At 34.5% G+C, this 19,867-nt stretch overlaps 1 protein-coding gene across 1 annotated transcript in view; it reads left to right on the top strand.

Annotated features, from left to right (window-relative positions):
- MEI4 (meiotic double-stranded break formation protein 4) overlaps positions 1-19,867 on the top strand; it is a 204,652-nt gene that overhangs the window by 83,169 nt on the left and 101,616 nt on the right. The gene's annotated exons all lie outside the window — the stretch shown is intronic.

Below are 19,867 nucleotides of genomic sequence, written 5' to 3' on the forward strand. Positions count from 1 at the left end.
ATTGGCAAATGTTGTCTAACTCTATTCAAAGGAATAGAATAGGGGTTTGGTGATCATGCAAGCAGTTTCTGCCACAGAATTCTTTATCTATTTCAAAGGAGTTTAAGTCCAAATGAAGTAAAATATTTTGAAAATATAATAGCCATTGTATTCTTTTATATTTATATAATAATGCCCAGAAATAAGTAAATAAGTATAATGGTGCCTGAAGAACAAAGAAGTTCTTTTTTTTTTTTTTTTACTCTTTATAGTCTCTAACCATGTTGTATCCTTGATTTTGTATGAAAAATAACTAGGTGTGAATTATAGCCTGAAGGGGTAAGCAAATGCAGTCTTTAAAAGATTAATGTGATGATGATGATGATGATGGCATGAATTTCATCAGGACAAGCTGGAATTGAACATTAAATGACAGGATATTCCAAACAGTGGTATTCACAATTATAATATGCTTATGACTCAAAGCACTATTTAAGGGGTACTGTTCAAAAGTTTACTTAAAGTCAGGTTAGAATATATACATTAGTAATCCATCTTTGGCTCTTACTTGATCTGAAGCTTTGACTTAGTATTTTTAATAACAGACTCAAACTGGATTGGATTAAGTATGGATCAATTTTGAAATGAAAACTGTTAACTCAGAAAATTTCCAGTAATAGTTTAAATGCTTAATACTAATAATATTTTTTATAATAATTTAAAATCTCTACTTGCAAGAGAATGAATAAAAAGCCAGGTAGAGAGTTAAAACATGTAGGCAAGGTAGTGTTTCAGCTTTTTAATTCAGCTACTTTCATTGTTTAGGAAGTTACATTGTATTTACAGTTAAGTGCCTATCCACAGGAAAATAACAACACACATTGCTACATATGGGTCAGAAGCAGAAAATAAAACTACCTAGATGAAGACAGCAAGATCAATTACAGAGATTTTAGGAATGAAAAGGAATAAGTAATCAGTTATTACTACTCTAGAATAAGTGGTTATCAAGGGCAAAACAATGCACACTTTTAAAAAATTAGCAAAGGAGAACTGCCTAGTCTAAAAATGTCAATAAGAAAAGAGTCAGTAACCCTTTTTGTTAATAAAAATGTCTTGGTCATAAAATATTAGCTTCATACTTCAAGTGTTCAACAGAAGTGACATAATAGGTATTAAGGAGACACCCTAAAGGGCTCTGTTCTGAGCCAGCACTGTAGATAGTAAGGGCACATTTGGAAATTAGTTTTGGCCTCTGGTGGACAATAAATCTACCTCAGTTCCATAGAAATCAGCCAAGAGACCAAAGAAAACCAAAGTTCCAGAGGAGGAGAAACAAAATCAAATGAAGCCCCAGGAGTTGGAGGAAATCATCTTATAGCATTTCCATGACACTCTCCTGACAGGGCCCCTCAAACCATTCTCTTCTGGGTCTCTGCACACACTGTGGGGTTTCCCTGACCCCAGAATCTGACTTTGCTGTGTTTCCAATGCGTAAAAGAAGTTATTGATACTCGAGAGAAGTCACCACTACTTCCTCTTGTGTTTTCTCATCTGTAAAAGTACAAGGGACCAAATACAGGGAGTACCGATGAAAGATAGGTGGGTTCTTGGAAACAGCGAGGCCACAATCCAGCTACAAACAAGTTCCCAGTTTCCACCTTTCTCTGTGGGATGGGGAGGGGGCGATGGAGGAGCTGGGTGAAATAACGCTCTACCTGCCAAAATCCTAGATTAACAGCACAAGGAAAATGTGTTCTAGAGTCCAAAAGAACATGACCCTGAACTATTCAAAAGTACTAGAAGTCCTAGGCAGAGCAAGTAGATAAGAAACAGAAATAAAAAGCATCCAAATGGGAAAGGAAGTAAATATGTTCTTTTTGGATATGAAATGATCTTTTATTTAGAAAATCCTAAAGATTCTACCAAAACATTTAGTATTAATCAATGAATTCTCAAAAGTTATAGGATATATTATCAGTATACAGAAATCAGATGCATTTCTAAATAAAGAAAATAAGCCCTTTCACAATAGTGTCTAAAATAATAAATTAGGAATAAATTTAACCAAGGAAGTGAAAGGTCTACATACTAAAAAGTATAAAACCTTGATGAAAAAAATTGAAGATAAATGGGAAAATACCCCATGTTCAGTGATAGGAAGATCTTTTTTTTTTTAATTCTACTCATTCTGCCCTTCCCCATTCCCCCGTAAGCACCATTTTGTTCTCTGCATTTATGGGCCTATTTCTGTTTGTTTCTTTTGTTTTTTTAGATTCCAAAAATAAGTGGAATCATGATATTTTTCTCTGTGTGACTCATTTCACTTAGGATAACATCCTCTAGGTCATCCATGTTATGGCAAATGGAAAGATCTCGTTCTTTTTTATACCTCAGTAATACTTGATTTATCTGTTCATCTATCAATGGTGCTTAGGTTACTTCCATATCTTGGCAATTATAAATAATTCTGTATGGGATGCCTGAGTGGCTCAGTGGGTTGAACATCTGCCTTTGACTCAGGCCATGATCTCAGGGTCCTGGGATTAAATTCCGAATCAGGCTCCTTGCTCAGCGGGGAGCCTGCTTCTCCCTATCCCCCTGCCTGCTGCTCCCCTTGTTTGTGCACTCTCTCTCTGAAAAAAATAATAAAAAACAAATTCTTCAATAAACATAGGGGTACATTTATCTTTTTAAATTAGTGTTTCATTTTATCTGGGTATATACCCAGTAGTGGAATTACTGGGTCATATGGTATTTCATTTGCAATATTTTGAGGAACCTCCATACTGTGTTCCATTGTGGTTGCACCATTTGCATTCCCCACCAACAGTACGCAAGGATCCCATTTCTCCACATCCTTACCAACACTTGTTACTTCTTCTTTTTGATATCAGCTATTCTGATAACTGTAAGGTGATGTCTCACTGTGATTTTGATTTAAATTTCCTTGGTGACTAGTGATGTTGAACATCTTTTCATGTATGTATTGGCTGCCTGTATGTCCTCTTTGGAAAAATGTCTATTCAGGTCTTCTGCCCATTTTTAATCAGATTATTTATTTATTTGGTATTGGGTTATATGCATTTTTTACTATTTGGGTTATTAACCCTTTATCAGATATACCATTTGCAAATATCGTTTCCCATTCAGGAGGTTGTATTTTTGTATTGTTTATTGTTCCTTTGCTGTGCAAATGCTTTTTATTTTGGTGTAGTCCCAATAAGTTATTTTTGTTTTTATTTCCCTTGACTGAGGAGACATATTTAGAAACATGTTGCAAAGGCTAGTATCCAAGAGGTCAATTACGAAGTTTTCTTTGAGGACTTTTACGGGTTTTTTGTCTCACATGTAGGTCTTTAATATATTTTGAGTGTATTTTGTGTATAAGAAAGTGGTCCACCCTCATTCTGTTGCATGTAGCTGTCCTGTTTTCCTAATGCCATTTATTGGAGACTCTTTCCCCCCATTGTGTATTCTTACATGTTTTGTTTTAGAGTGATTGACTAGGTAAACAAGACTTTATTTCTGGGCTTTTCATCCTGTTCTATTGACCAATGTATCTATTTTTGTGCTGAGTACTATACTTTTTTGATATCTGTATCTTTGCAAAATAGCTTGAAATCTGAATTGTAATACCTCAAGCTTTGTCCTTTCTAAAGCTTATTCTGGCTATATGGATGGACTGGAAAAATCATTAAAAGTCACCTACAGATTCAATGTAATACCTATAAAATTAGAATGGCATTTTTCACAGAAATTTAAAAAAAAATCTTAAAATTTGTATGGATCCACAAAAAACCCTGAATAGCTAAAGCAATCCTGATAAAGAAGAACAAAGCTGGAGTCATCACACTTCCTGGTTTCAAACTTCAAATACTAAAAAGTTACAGCAATTAAAACACTGTGTTTCTGGCATAAAAATAAATATATATATTAGTGGAACAGACTACAAGCTCAGAAATAAACCCCTGCATTATGCATTCGATAAGGGAACTAAGAACTTTTAATGGAGAAAAGATAGTCTCTTTAACAAATAATGCTGGGACAACTGGATAACCAAATGCAGAAAAATAAAATTAGACTCCGATCTTAAACCACTCACAAAAACTAACTTGAAATGGATGAAACAAATATAAGATCTGATATTCTAAAACTCCCAGAAGAAAATATAAAGAGGCTCTTTGACATTCATTTTGGCATTGAATTTTTTTGGATATTATACCAAAAGCAAAAGCAACAGAAGGGGTTTCAAGACGGCAGCAAAGGAAGATCTTGAGTTCATCTCCTCCCACAGAAACAACAGATATACCACTAAATATGGAGTAATTTCTTCCTTAAAATCCTTGAAACTTGGATGAACAGAGCATCTATAATGAGAGATCAACACAAGGTCTAGCCAGCAAATGAAATGTCCCACCCCAGGCACACGATCCAAGATTGGGAGGCTCTCAAAAGCGTGGAAATTCTCTCTGAGGAGCAAGAGGTTGAAGCTTCAAGACTGGAAGTCCCACCTTTAGATCCTGCAAAGGTTTAACAAGCCCTCCAAAAGCCAGGCTTTGAAAACTAATGTGATTACATTCAGGAAAACTACAGAGCTATATAGGAATTGAAATATGGCTCTTAAAGGGCACAGTCTCCTTCACCCTGAGACGCAGTGATGAAACACCAGTTAGAAAAACACCTAAAATATAAGTGAAGATATCCACTTACTAGTCCCGGGGTACCTGCCCAAAGGGGCAAGACACTGCTGAGACATCCTCTGGGAATGAAGACATAGTTGGGTGCCATTTTTATGATTGCATTCTACCATACTAGTTCTGACACTGGCAAGTGCCATCTTACTATTCTCGCTTTTTACCTATTAATGCTAGCAAGCACAGTCCATTGAAAGTCCCACCAGCTGCCATAGCTGCACTAACCACCACAGCACCTCAACCAGCCTGTTATGTGGGTGGGTGGGTCAGGGAGAGCTGTGCCCACCACTTTGGTTCCTAGTGGCAGCCACAGAGCTCTTTCCAGCTGATCTGGGAGAAAGCCAGGCCCACTTCCACAGCCCTAGTCAGACAAGACAGGAAAGATCCTTGCCCAGCACTACCGTTGCTGTGACAGGTACAGCCAAGCACCTCCTGTCTCTGTAGTCCCAGCTATGGCTGTGGCAACCCAAGCATTCCAGCTGGAAAGAAAGCACCACCCCCAGCCACTCCATAGCCTCTGTATTGCCATAACCTTTGGGATAGCATCAAATATATTAACATTTGCATTGCATGTATCCAGAAAGAGAAAAAGAGAGAAGTACAGAAAACTTACTTGAAGAAATAAATAATGGCTAAAAATTTGCCTTTCCTGGGGAAGGCAACATGTGCAGATCTAGGAAGTACAGGGAGTTTCAAAGATGAACTCAAAGAAATTAATACCAAGACACAATGTAATTGTCAAAAGTTAAAGTGAAAATCTTACAAGGAACAAGAGAGAAACAACTAGTTATGTATGAGGGAACCCCTGATAGGCTGTCAGTTGATTTCTTAGCGGAAAGTGTACAGGCATGAAAGGGGTGGCATTGTATATATATTTAAAGTGCTGAAAGGAGAAAACATAAAATAATACTCTATCCAGTAATTTTATCATTCAGAATTGAAGAAAAGATAAAGAGTTTTCCAGACAAGCAAAAGATAAAGGAATTTGTCACCACTAACCTGTCATTATAAGAAATATTAAATAGACTTTGAGCAGAAAAGGCCTTAACTAGAAATAACAGAAAAAAAAAAATCTCACTGATGAATGTAGGAGGATCAAGCACTTATAAAATGAGTATGAAGATTAAAAGACAAATGTAGTAAAATCAACTTTAACTAAAATAATTAGTTTTGGGATATACAATGTAAAAAGATGTCAAATATTATATCAAAACATAAAACATGAAGGGGGAACAAAAATGTAGTTTTTTTTAATGTGTTAAAAAATAAAGAACCATCCATAAGTGACTCTTAATCTCACAAAACAAACTGAGGGTTGCTGGGGGGAGGGGGTTTGGGAGAAGGGGGTGGGATTATGGACATTGGGGAGGGTATGTGCTTTGGTTGAGTGCTGTGAAGTGTGTAAACCTGGTGATTCACAGACCTGTACCCCTGGGGATAAAAATATATGTTTATAAAAAATAAAAAATTTAAAAAAATAATAAAAAATAAAGAACCATGAACTTAAATTGATACACACACACAAAAGTTGTTTTATATGGAGCTCATGGTAATCACGAAGCATAAACCTATAATATATAGATATATAGATATATAGATATATATATAGATATATATCCAAATATATCACTAAGGAAAGGCATGAAAGGCATGAAAGGCATGAAACAACAATGGAAGAGAGCAAAAGAAAGAACAGAGAACTATAAAAGCAACCAGAATATAATGAACAAATTTGGGTAATTATATTCCTATTAAAAATCACTTTGAATATAAATGGATTAAATTCTCCAATAAAAAGACAGAGGGTGATGGAATAGATAAAAAAAAAATACAAGTTATCTATATGCTGCCTTACAAGAGACTCATTTCAGATCTAAAGATACATACAGATTGAAATTGAAGTATGTAAACAAATATTACATGCAAATGGAATTGAAAAGAAAGCTGGGGTAGCAGTATTAGTACCACACAAAATAGTCTTTAAGATAGACAGTACCAGAAGATAAAGAAGGACATCATTACATAATGATAAAGTCAATGCAATAAGAGAATATAATGCTAGTATATATTCATCTACCACACTTGGGAAGTACCTAAATATATAAAGCAAATATTAACAGACATAAAGGAAGAAATTGATAGCAACACAATAATAGCAGAGGACTTACATCAATGGATAGATCATTAGGGAAGAAAATCATCAAGAAAACATTTCCCTTAAGTGACCCATGAGGCTAAATGGACCTAATAGATGTATACAGTACATTCTCTTTTTTTTTTTTTTTTGGAGATTATTTTTACTTGAGAGAGAGAAAGCATAAGTGGAGGGAGGGGCAGAGGAAGAGGGAGAAGCAGACTCCCTACTGAGTTGGGAGCCCAATACAGTGCTCAATCCCAGGACCCTGGGATCATTACCTAAACTGAAGGCAGACACTCAAACGACTGGGCCTCTCGGGTCCCCTTATGTACATTCTATGCAAAAACAGTATACTATCCAGAATTCTTCTCAAGGGCACATGGAACATTCTATAAGACAGACCACAAATCAGGCCACAAAATAAGTATCAGTAAATTTAAGGTAATATTAACCGTTGTTTGTGACCACAATGGTATGAAACTAGAGACCAATTATAGAAAGAAAACTGGAAAAAACGCAAATACGTGGAGACTAAGCAAATTATTAAACAGCCAATAGGTCAAAGAAATCAGAGGAAATTTTTAAAAATTGAGACAATTGAAGATGGAAACACAATGTTCCAAAATCTATAGGCAAGAATACTCTATCCAGCAAAGTTATCATTCAGAATAGAAGGAGAAACAGAGTTTTGCAGACAAACAAAAGTTAAAGGAATTCATGAACACAAAACCAGCCCTATGAGAAATGTTAAAGAGCATTATTTGACTGGAAAGGAAAGACCATAAATAAAAGTAAGAAAGGTAGGAAGAACAAAAGCAGTAAAAATAAGTATATCTATAGAAATCAGAGACTATGGACTCTGAAAAACAATCTGAGGGGTTTGAAGAGGCAGCGGGTGAGAAGTTGGGGGAACCAGTGGTGGGTATTAGAGAGGGCAGGGATTGCATGGAGCACTGGGGGTGGTGCAAAAAAGAAAGAATACTGTTATGCTGGGGGAAAAAAAAAATCAGCCAAAGGACTCACAAAATAAAAGGATGTAAAGTATGACACCATATACCTAAAACGTGGCAAGGAGAGGAATAAGAATAGGTTTGAACTTAAGCAACCATCAACTTATTTTTTTAAGGAGCTAAGATAGTGGCATAGTAGGAGAATCCTAGGCTTGTCTTATCCCTTGAACACAATTAGATAACTGTCATAGCATTCTGAATACCAAGAAAGCAACCATAACTTAATATAGACTGCTATATGCAGAAGATATTATATACAAACCTAATGCTAACCACAAATAAAAGACGAGTAATAGATAAAAAATAAAGACAAGGGAATCCAACCAAGTAAATCACTAAAGAAAGCCAACTAATCATGAGAGAAGAGAGCAAGGTAAAAAAGGAACAGAGAAGAACTACAAAAAAACCATAATACAAGTAAGAAAATGGCAATAAGTACATACCTATCAATAATTAATTTGAATATAAATGGACTAAATGCTCCTATAAAAAGACACAGAGGGATGAAATGGATTAAAAAAAAAAAAAAAGGCCCATCCCTATGCTGCCCACAGGAGACTCATTTCTGACCTAAAGATACCTGCAGACTTAAAGTGAAGGCATGTAGAAACATTTATCATGCAAATGGATGTGAAAAGAAAGCTAGGATAGTAATACTTCTATCAGACAAAATAGACTTTAAAACAAAGACTGTAAGAGACAAAAGAAAGACATTATATAATCAGAAATGGAACAAACCAAGGAGATATAACAATTGTAAATATTTACACACCCAACATGGGAGTACTTCTATACATAAACCAGTTGAAAACAAACAAAAGGAACTAGTCAATAATAATACAATAATAGTAGGGAATTTCAATATCCCACATACATCAGTGGATAAATGATTTAAACAACAAATCAACAAGAAAATACTGGTTTTGAATGACACACTGGCCACATGGATTTAATAAATATATTCAGAACATGCCATCCTAAAACAGCAGAATCACATTCTTTTCAAGCATACACGAACATTCTCCAGGACAGTACACATCCTGGGCAAAGAAACAATTCTCAACAAATTAAAAAAGATTGAAGTCATACCATGTGCCTTTTCTGATTACATGCCACAAAACTAGAAATCAACACAAGGAAAAAGTCTGGAAAGAGCACAGATACATGGAAGTTTAACAGCATGCTACTAAACAATGAATAGTTTAACCAAAAACTTAAAAAAAAAAAATTACATGAAGACAAAAGAAAATGAAAACACAGTAGTACAAAGTATTTGGGATACAGCAAAAGCAGTCCTAAAAGGGAATTATTTACCAATACAGGCCTACCTCAAGAAACAAGAAAAATCTCAAATAAACCACCTAAACTTGTACCTAAAGGAGCTAGAAAAAGAACAACAAATGAAACCTAAAGACAGCAAAAGGAAGGAAATAATCAAGATTAGAACAGAAATAAATGATATAGAAACTAAATAAAACATTAGAATAGATTAATGAAACCAGGAGCTGGTTCTTTGTAAAAAATTAATAGAATTGATAAACCTCTAGCTAGACTTTCAAAAAGAAAAGAGAGAGGACCAAAATAATAAAATTACAAATGAGAGAGGAATACAAACCATAGAAATACAAACATTTATAAGAGAATATTATGAAAAACTATATGCCAACAAATTGGATAAACTTGAAGAAATGGTTAAATTCCTACAAACATATAAACTACCAAAACTGAAACAGGAAAAAATAGAAAACTTGAACAGACTGATAACTAGCAAAGAAATTGAATCAGTAATCAAAAGTTCCCAATAAGCAAAGGCCAGGGCAAATTCTAGCAAACATTTACAGAAGACTTAATACCTATTCTGAAACTATTCCAAAAAAAGAAAAGGAAGGAAAGCTTCCAAATTCACTCTATGGGGCCAGTGTTACTGTGATGCCAAAACCAGATAAAGACTCTGCTAAAAAAAGAGAAGTACAGGCTAATATCCCTGTATTTCTGGATATTGGATGCAAACATTTTCAATAAAATACTAGCAAATCAAATCCAACAATACATTAAAAAAACCATTCACTGTGGCCAAGTGGGATTTATTCCTGAGTTGCAGTGGTGGTTCAGTATTCACAAATCCGACACCTGGGTGGCTTGGTCCTTTAAGCATCCAAGCATCCTGGAATTGAGTCCCACAGTGGGCCCTGCTCAGCAGGGGGCTCTGCTTCTCCCCCTTCCTCTGCCCACCCCCGCTCATGCACTCTTTCTCTTTCTCAAATAAATAATCATTAAAAAAATTCACAAATAAATGTGATACATCACATTGTATAAAAGAAAGGATAAAATAAAAGGATAAAAACATATGATTGTTTCAATAGATGCAAAAAAAGCATTTGACAAAGTACAACATTCATTCATGATAAAAACCCTCAACGATTAGGTTTAGAGAGAACATACCTCAACATCATAAAGGCCATATACAAAAACCCTTCAGGTATTATCACCCTTAGTGGGGAAAAACTGAGAGCTTTTCCTCTATAGTTAGGAACAAGACAATGGTATTTACTCTCACCACTGTTATTTACTGGAAGTCCTAGCCACAGCAATCAGACAACATAAAGAAACAGGCATCCAAATCAGCAAGGAAGAAGTCAAACTTTCACTATTTGCAGATGACATGATATTCTGTAGAAAACCTTAACTACACCAAAAAATCTACTAGAACTGGTAAACAAATGCAGTTATGTTGCAGGATACAAAATCAACATACAGAAATCTATTGCATTTCTATACACCAATAATGAAAGAGCAGAAAGAGAAATTAAGGAGTCAATCCTATTTACAAGTATACCAAAAACAATAAGATAGGATTAAACCTAACCAAAGAGGTAAAAGACCTGTACTCTGAAAACTATAAAATACTGATAAAATAAGTGAAGATGATACAAAGAGATGGAAAAACATTCCATGCTCATGGATTGGAAGAAAAAAAATTATTAAAATGTCTATATTCCCCAAAGCAGTCTACACATTTAATGCAGTCCCTATCAAAATACCATCAGTATTTTTTCACAGCGCTAGAACAAACAATCCCAAAATTTGTATGGAGCCACGAAAGACCCCTAATAGCCGAAACAACCTTGAAAGAGAAAAACAAAGCTAGAGGCATCATAATTCGAGACTTCAAGTTATATTACAAAGCTGTAGTGATCAAAAAAGATGGTACTGGCATAAAAATGGACACATAGATCAATGGAACAGAATAAAAAAAAACGAGAAATGAACCCATAACTGTATGATCAATTAATATTCAACAAAGCAGGAAAGAATATCCAATGGGAAAAAGACAATCTCTTCAACAAATGGCATTGGAAAAACTTGATAGCAACATGCAAAAGAATGAAACTGGACCACTTTCTTGTACCATACACAAAAATAAATTCAAAGTGGATTAAAGAGCTGAATGTGAGGCAGGAAACCCTTAAAATCCTAGAAGAGTGTACTCTTTGACATTGACTGTAGCAACTTCTTTCCAGGTATGTCTCCCAAGGCAAAGCAAACAAAAGCAAAAATAAACATTAGGACTCCATCAGAATAAAAAGCTTCTGCAGAAAAAAGGACAATCCACAAAACTATAAGACAACCTACAGAATGGGAGAATATATTTGTAAATGACGTATCTGATAAAGGGTTAGTATCCAAAAATACTTTGAGTGTTGGGAAACACCCTCAAACCAAATAATCCAGTTAAAAAATGGGCAGAAGGGGGCAGCACCTGGGCAGTTCAATTATTAAGCATCTGTCTTTAGCTCAGGTCATGATCGCAGGGTGCTGGGATGGAGCTCCACATGGGGCTTCCTGCTTAGCAGGAAGCCTGCTTCTTCCTCTTTCATTCCGCCTGCTGGATTCGCTTTCTCACTATATCTCTCTTTGTTAAATAAATAAATAAAATCTTTTTAAAAATGGGCACATTAATAGACGTTTTTCCAAAGAAGACTTACAGATAGCCACCAAACACATGAAAAGATGCTCAACATCAATGACCATCAGGAAATGCAAATAAAAACTATAGTGAGATATCGCTTCACACCTGTGAGAATGGCTAAAATCAAAACACAAGAAACAGTAGGTGCTAGAGAGGATATGGAGAAAGGGGAACCCTTGTGCACTGCTGGTATGAATGCAAACTGGTACAGTCACTGTGGAAAATGGTACGGAGGTACCTCAAAAGTTAAAAATGAAATTACCCTACAACCTAGCAACTGCACTACTAGATATTTCCCCAACTTATACAAAATATTATTTCAAAGAGATACATGCATCTCAGTCTTTATAGCAGCATTTTCTACAATGGCCAGCTTAAGGAAACAGCCCAAGTATCCATCCATCAACTGATGAATGAATAAAGAACATGTGGTATCTCTCTCTCTTTTTTGCCCCCCTATGCTCTTAACTATAGAAAACAAACTGATGGTTACCAGAGGGGAGGTACACATGGGGATGGGTTAAAAAAGGATGGGAATTAAGGAGTGCATTTGTTGTGATGAAAGTGTTGTATGAAAGTGTTGAATCATTACACTATACACCAGAAACTAATATTACACTGTATGTTAACTAACTAGAATTTAAATTAAAAATTAGAAAAAAAAAGACATGTATATCCCTGTGTTTACTGTAACATTAGTTACAATAGCGAACATACGGAAGCAACCTAAAGGCCCATTGATAAATGAATGGCTAAATAAGATGTGGTATATATACATACTGTATATATAACTGACCCATAAAAAAGAATGAGATCTTTCTATTTGTGACAAAATAGATGAATTTAGAGGATATTATGCTAAGTGAAATAAGACAGAGAAAGACAAATACCATATGACTTTACTTATATGTGGAATCTAAAACAAAAGAATAAGCAAACTAATAAACCAACAAAAACAAAGATTTATAAATATGGAGAACAACTGCTTATTGCCAGAATGGAGGGATTTGGGTGGGGGTGGGAAAAATAAATGAAGGGGATTAAGAGGACAAAATTCCAGCTATAAAATAAATAAATCACTGAATGAAAATTGCAGTATGGAGATTATAGACAATAATATTGATTTTTTAACAATAATACTGTAATAACATTCTATGGTGATAGCAGTTACACATCATGGTGAGCGTAGGTTAATGTATAGAACTGTCCAATCAATATGTTGTACCTGAAACTAATATAACAAAAATTAGTTATACTAACTGATATAAGTATATAAATTACACTTCAAGAAAATATATGTATATACTGAATCAGTACTCAAAAAACTTCCATGAAAAGAAGTCCAGGACAAGATGGCTTCACAGGTAAACTCTACCAAGCATTTAAAGAATAGTAAATACCTATTTTCCTCAAATTATTTTTAAAAGTTGAGGAGGATGGAATAATTTTATACTCATTTATGAGGCCAGTATTGCCTTTATACCAAAACCAGACAAAGACATTACATTACCAAAAAAGAAAAGAAGAAAATTATAGGCTGATATCCCTGATGAACATAGATGTAAAACTACTCAACAAAATATTAGGAAACTGCATTTAACAATACACCGAAAGGATCATACTCCATGATATTATGAAATTCATTTCAGGGATGCAGGGATAGCTTAACTTCTGCAAATCATTTGAAGTGATACAGCACATCAACAAAACAAAGTTTTAAAATCATATCATTTCAGTTGATGCAAAAAAAGTGACAAAATTTAACATTCAATCATGATAAAATTCTCAACAAATTGTTTATAGCAGAACAGACCTCATAATAATAAAAGGCATATAGTTCCACAGCTAACATTATACTTAACAGTGAAAAATGGAAGGATTTTTTTCCCCTAAGAGCAGGAACAAGACAAGGATGCCCATTCTCTCCACTTTTATTCAACATAGCATTGGCATTTGTAACCACAGCAAAGTAGGCAAGAAAAAGAAATATAAAACATTGAAATTAGAAAGGAAGAACTAAAACTGTCAGTCTTTGCTGATGACATGTTACTACTCATGGAAAACCCTAAAGACTCTGTCAAAACATATTAGATTTATATGTCAAAACAAACATATGTCAAAACATATAGATTAGATAAATTCAGTACAGTTTCAGGATAAAACATTAATATACAGAAACCTGTTTTGTTTCTGTACACTAATAACAAACAACCAGAAAGAAATTAAGAATATAACCCCATTTATAATTTCATCAAAAAGAATAAAATACCAAGGAATATTTCGACCAAGGGGGTGATAGACCTGTATTCTGAAAACTATGATATTATTGAAAGGAACTGAAGACTACACAATTAAATGGAGAGATACACTGTGCTCATGGATTGGAAGAATTAATATTGTTAATTGAAAGCAATCTGAAGAGCCTCTGCAATCCCTATTAAAATACCAGTGACATTTTTTACAGACAGAAGAAATAATCTTAAAATATATGTAGAACCATTATAGACCCTAAATAGCCAAAGCAATCTCGAGAAAGAACAAAGCTGGAGGTATTACACTTCAGATTTCATACTGTACCACAAAACCATAATCAATACAATATGGTACTCACACAAAAAACAAAAGATAGATCAATGGAGCAGAAGAGAGAGCCCAGAATATACCCAAGCTTATATAGTCAATTAACCTATGATTTCAGACCAGAATATACCTTGGAGAAAATGCTGTCTCTTCAATTAATGGTGCTGGGAAAACTGGACATCTACATGCCACTGGACCACTGGACCAGGAACTGGATCACTTTCTTACACCACGAACAAAAATAAACTCAGATTGTCTTAAGGACTTAAATATAAGACCTAAAACCATAAATCTTCTAGAAGAAAATACGGGCAATTTTTTGACATCAATTGTAGCAATACTGTTTTGGATCTCTCTCTTCAGGCAAGGACAAAAAACCAAAAATTTTAAAATGAGACTACATCAAACTAAAAAGATCTTGCACATCAAAGGAAACTACCCACAAAACAAAATAAAAAGGTAACCTAATGAATAGGAGAGGATATTTGCAAATGGTAATTTAGTAAGGGGTTTTTATGCAAAGTATATAAAGAACTCCTACAACTGAGTATCAAAAAAATGTGCAATGAAATGGATAGAGGACCTGATTAGATATGTTTCCAAAAAAGAAATACAGGTAGATGGTCAACAGTCACATGGAAAGATGATCAAATCAGTAATCATTAGGGAAGTTCAGATCAAAACCACAGTGAGGTAACTCTACACCTATCTGAATGGCTATCATTAAAAAGACAAGAAATAGCAATGTTGGTAAGCATGTGGAGAAAAGGCAGACTTTATGCACTGTTGGTGGGAATGTTAAGTTGGTGCAGCCAGTATGGAAAGCAGTATGTGGAGATTCCTAAAAAGTTAAAAATAGAACTACTGTATTGTTCAACATTACCTTTTGTGGGTATTCATCTGAAGAAGATTAAAACACTAATTTGAAAAGATAAATGCACCTCTATGTTCATCACAGCATTATTTATGATAGCCAAGTTACAGAACAACCTATGTGTATAATGGAATATTAGCCATAAAAAAATGAAATCTTGCCATTTTGCAAATACATGGTTGGGTGTAGAGGACATTATGCTATATGAAATAAGTCAGACAGAAATACAAATATTACATGATTTTACTTATATGGATTCTAGAACGCAAATCAAATGAACAAACAAAGCAAGATAGAAAGATTCATGGATACAGAGCACAGACCGATGGTTGTCAGAAGGCATAGGGCTGGAGCTGGATGGAATAAGTGAAAGTGATTAGGAGGTATAATTTTCACTTATAAAAATAAGTAAGTTACAGGAATGAGATGTACAGCATAGTGATTATAGTAAATAGTACAAAAACATTGTGTGGTGACGAAAAGTAGACTTATGGTGATCATTTCACAATGTATATAAATATCAAATCACTATGTCCTATAAGTAGTTATACCTATATATAGTATAGTTTTGTGATATAAACTAATTAATAGTATAATATGATAATTAAAAATAATATAGTATTATATATCAGTTATATTTTGATTTTTTAAAAAGTAGAGATGGAACTGAGAATGAGCACCAGAAAAGCATACAAACAAAAACAAAAGCACAAGCAACAAAAGCAAAATTCAACAAGTGGGACCTCATCATACAAAAAATTTGCACAGCAAAAAAAACCTATCAGTAAAATGGAAAGGCAGCCTGCAGAATAGGAGAATATAAAGAACTCTTACAGCTCTATAAAAAATAAAGTCCAACTAAAGAATGGGCAAGGGAACTCCAAAGAAAATATACAAATGAACAACAAATATACAAAGAATGCTAAACATCACTAATCATCACGGAAATGCAAATCAAAACCACAATGAGATACCACCTCACACCTGACAGAACACCTGTCATCAAAAAGAAAAGAGATAACAAATGTTGGTGAAGATTTGGAGAAAAAAACTCTTATGTAATGGGAATGTAAATTGGTGCAGCCACAATGGGAAATGGTATGGAGGTTCCTCAGAAAATTAAAGAGTGGAACTACCGTAAGATTCAGCAATTCTACTTCTAAGTATATATTCAAAGGAAATCAGGATCTTGTAGAAGTAGCTGCATTCCCATGTTCATTGCAGCATAGTCACAGTAGCCAAGATATGGAAACCACCCTAAGTGTCTATCTGTAGGTGAAAGGATGACGGTAATGTGGTATATATACATCGAGTTCAATATTATTCAAACGTGAGAAAGAAGGAAATCCTGACATTTGCAAAACATAAATGGACCTTGAGAGCATTATGTAAAGTGAAATAAGTCAGAGAAAGACAAATACTGTTGATATTACTTCTATGTGGAGTTTAAAAAAGCTGAACTCATGGTAGAATGGTGTGTGGAGCATAGAAAGTGGGGAGATACCGGCCCAAGGGTACAAACCTCCAGTTATAAGATGAATAAGTTCTGGGGAGTCTAATAAACAGCTTGGTGATTATAGTTAATCATACCATATTATATGCTTTAAAGATACTAAGACTAGATCTTAAATGTTCTCACCACAAAAAAACAAAAAAATTATGTAAGCGATGATGTGTTACTTAACCCTGTTCTATTGTGGTAGTCATTTTACAACATATAAGTTATCAAATCATCACACTGTACATCTCAATGTCATATACCAACTTTATTCAGTAAAGCTGAAAAAAAAAAGTGGTTTTGTATTTGCATCTTCCAGTTGCAAATATAAAGTTAGCTTACTTTCTCAGTATGGGGTCCTGGAGTACTTAGCAGTGTAAATTCGAACTGCTAGAGACCTGGCTGGCTTTGCACATTCTTAGAGGTGACTGTTACTAGTCCTACTCTTGGTATCAGTACTAATTTGGAGGTTTCTTTTTCTGGCACATAGATGTTTATCAGCCCATCTTTCATTAGTACTTTAGCTCTGTAAGATTAACCTAGGGAATATTAGACTGTTTCTCACTTTGGAAGGGTCCAGGGCTTAGCTGAGAGTTCTGTGCAGCTGATATTATTTGCCAACCAGGCAACATTGGTGTATCCATTTCTGAAAGTTAATTGTCTGATTTTATCTTATTTTTATTTCTCCTTTTTGATTTGGCTTCTTAGGATCTCCTTTTCTTTTTTGAAGAATTCAATACATTAATACATGTTACTTTATCTAGTATTAAGATACATTATCAAGATCCTAAAAATAAGGCAAAATGTTGGTTGCTTATCCTAATGCTCTAGGGCATTATCTAACAGGCTAACCCAAGGATTATTTAAATGTCTGGGGATGTATTTTATCATATCTCTGATTTTGTGAAGTTCCATATTAACCTATAATTTCTATCTGGTATATATGTGAATGATGTCTATACACAAGAGTTCTGTACCCACGCGCACACACATTATGTTAGGGTTTTATCTTGTAGGATATTAATCAGTTTGTATCTTATAACAGTATCATTCCAGTATTTTTTCTTTAAATCCAATACTCAATTCCCAAATGTTCTTTACCATCATTAATAGTGTAAATACACCATTGACATGTATTCACTCCAAATTTGTATGAGAATCACTTTTTTAACTTTTTAGAAAGTTTTCTTTCACATCAGGATCAAGCTGGACTACATTTTGATAGCTTTTTAAAGTATATTGCCAACCATAAGCAGAAGTAACTACTGAAGCAAAAGTAATCTTATTTTATTCTTCATTGAATCTAAGTGATAATGGGACTAGCTCGGTCACTGGCACATGGACTACACTCAGTCAATATTTGCTATAAAGAATGAATGAATGTATGACCATTTATGTTTGGCTACTATAGCTTTAATTTTGTTGTGTCCTATTGACAATCATGATTTTTCATGAGTAATTACCACCTTATAAGAATCTTAACACATCTAGTTATTTTTAAAACATCATTTTATGTAATTAATTGCAGCAATAACTTTTTAAAACATCATTTTATGTAATTAATTGAAGCAACAACTTTTACTCTAAACTATGTAACATATTTATTTTTATAGTCTATACTTTTTCATATGAGTGAGAGCTTTTGAAATTTTTTTTTTATGATGTACTTTCAGTTGAGTCTGGATTGTTGACCTTCAGTCTTACTGCACTGAAGTTTTAAGATCTTTGTACAGCAGGTTCTGTCTATACAGATTGACAATGCTCTGATCCTGAAGAGCTAGGAGAGTGGCAGAGCCCCTCACTTATGCCAGTTTGCTTAAAACCTTGGTTAGTTCCAGAGGTCAATTTTCTGGACATTACTGCCTACTAATTGCTTGCCTACTTGATCATCCACATTTTGATAAGCTAGATTTGTATTAATAGCTATGGTTGATTCTGATTCTGCTGAATATTTTGGCTATTTGAAAAGTTTTTTTGGTATGCTTATAACATTTTACGGGAAAAGCATTTTTTTTTTAAGATTTATTTATTTATTTATTTGACAGAGAGAAATCACAAGTAGGCAGAGAGGCAGGCAGAGAGAGAGAGAGGAGGAAGCAGGCTCCCTGCTGAGCAGAGAGCCCGATGCGGGACTCGATCCCAGGACCCTGAGATCATGACCTGAGCCGAAGGCAGAGGCTTAACCACTGAGCCACCCAGGCGCCCAGGAAAAGCATTTTCATACCTGCCCATTTCCCCATCTTCCCAGAAGTAACATCCCCTAGAATATTTTTCTTTGTCCTAAGTACTTTGGTTTTCTTATTTATATGATTAATGCATATTAATTATAGAATCATAGGAAAACAGAGGAGGTGAAGTATAATTTTAGATGCTTTAAAAAGTATGGAACTTTTATTAGTGCATCATCTACCCAGACTTAGGACTGATACTTTCTGTCCCTGTATATCTGAGCCTCTTTTCCCCTGCTGTTCAGCTTGCTTCCAGTGCTGGTCTGTTAACAGAAATTGATAGCACACAGTCTAGCAGTTGTGTTTCCTTAATTCATTGTGGTAATTAATAAGCATTGCCATTAGAATCTGGCAAGTGGTTGGAAATTTTCCATAAATATTCCTGGGGGCTTTCAGAATTGTTTTGTCTTCATGAGAGATTGGGATATGAAGGCTTTGGATATGCAGTGGTAACAGCACAAGGGGATTCTGATTCTTATGTATATTTGATCTAACTTTGAACAAGTTACATACTCTCTCTAACCCTGGGTCCCTATTATTTAATTTGAGATTATAACTCTTCATAGGGTGATTTTAAGGATTAAATTATACAGTATATAAACAATGAACATTGTACACAATGCAAAAAAAAGCTTAAAAATCATAGTATATTTATATTAATATTGTTTACTGCTACTCTGATGCCACATTTTCCTGTAGGTTTTGCTTCACTGGCAGCAGAGATAATAGGCATTCAAGTTAAAAAAAAAAAAATTTGAATCTAACACTAGACTCTGGCCCTCACCATGTGAACTTAACATTTCTGAGTGTCCCTTGTTTCAATTTTAAAAGTGAGAAATGTCATTATCAGTGTTGTTGGGATCCTAGATGGAGTGGCCCAACTTTTTTGTCTAA

The sequence above is a fragment of the Mustela nigripes genome, chromosome 5, assembly GCF_022355385.1.
Source record: "Mustela nigripes isolate SB6536 chromosome 5, MUSNIG.SB6536, whole genome shotgun sequence".
Taxonomy (NCBI): domain Eukaryota; kingdom Metazoa; phylum Chordata; class Mammalia; order Carnivora; family Mustelidae; genus Mustela; species Mustela nigripes.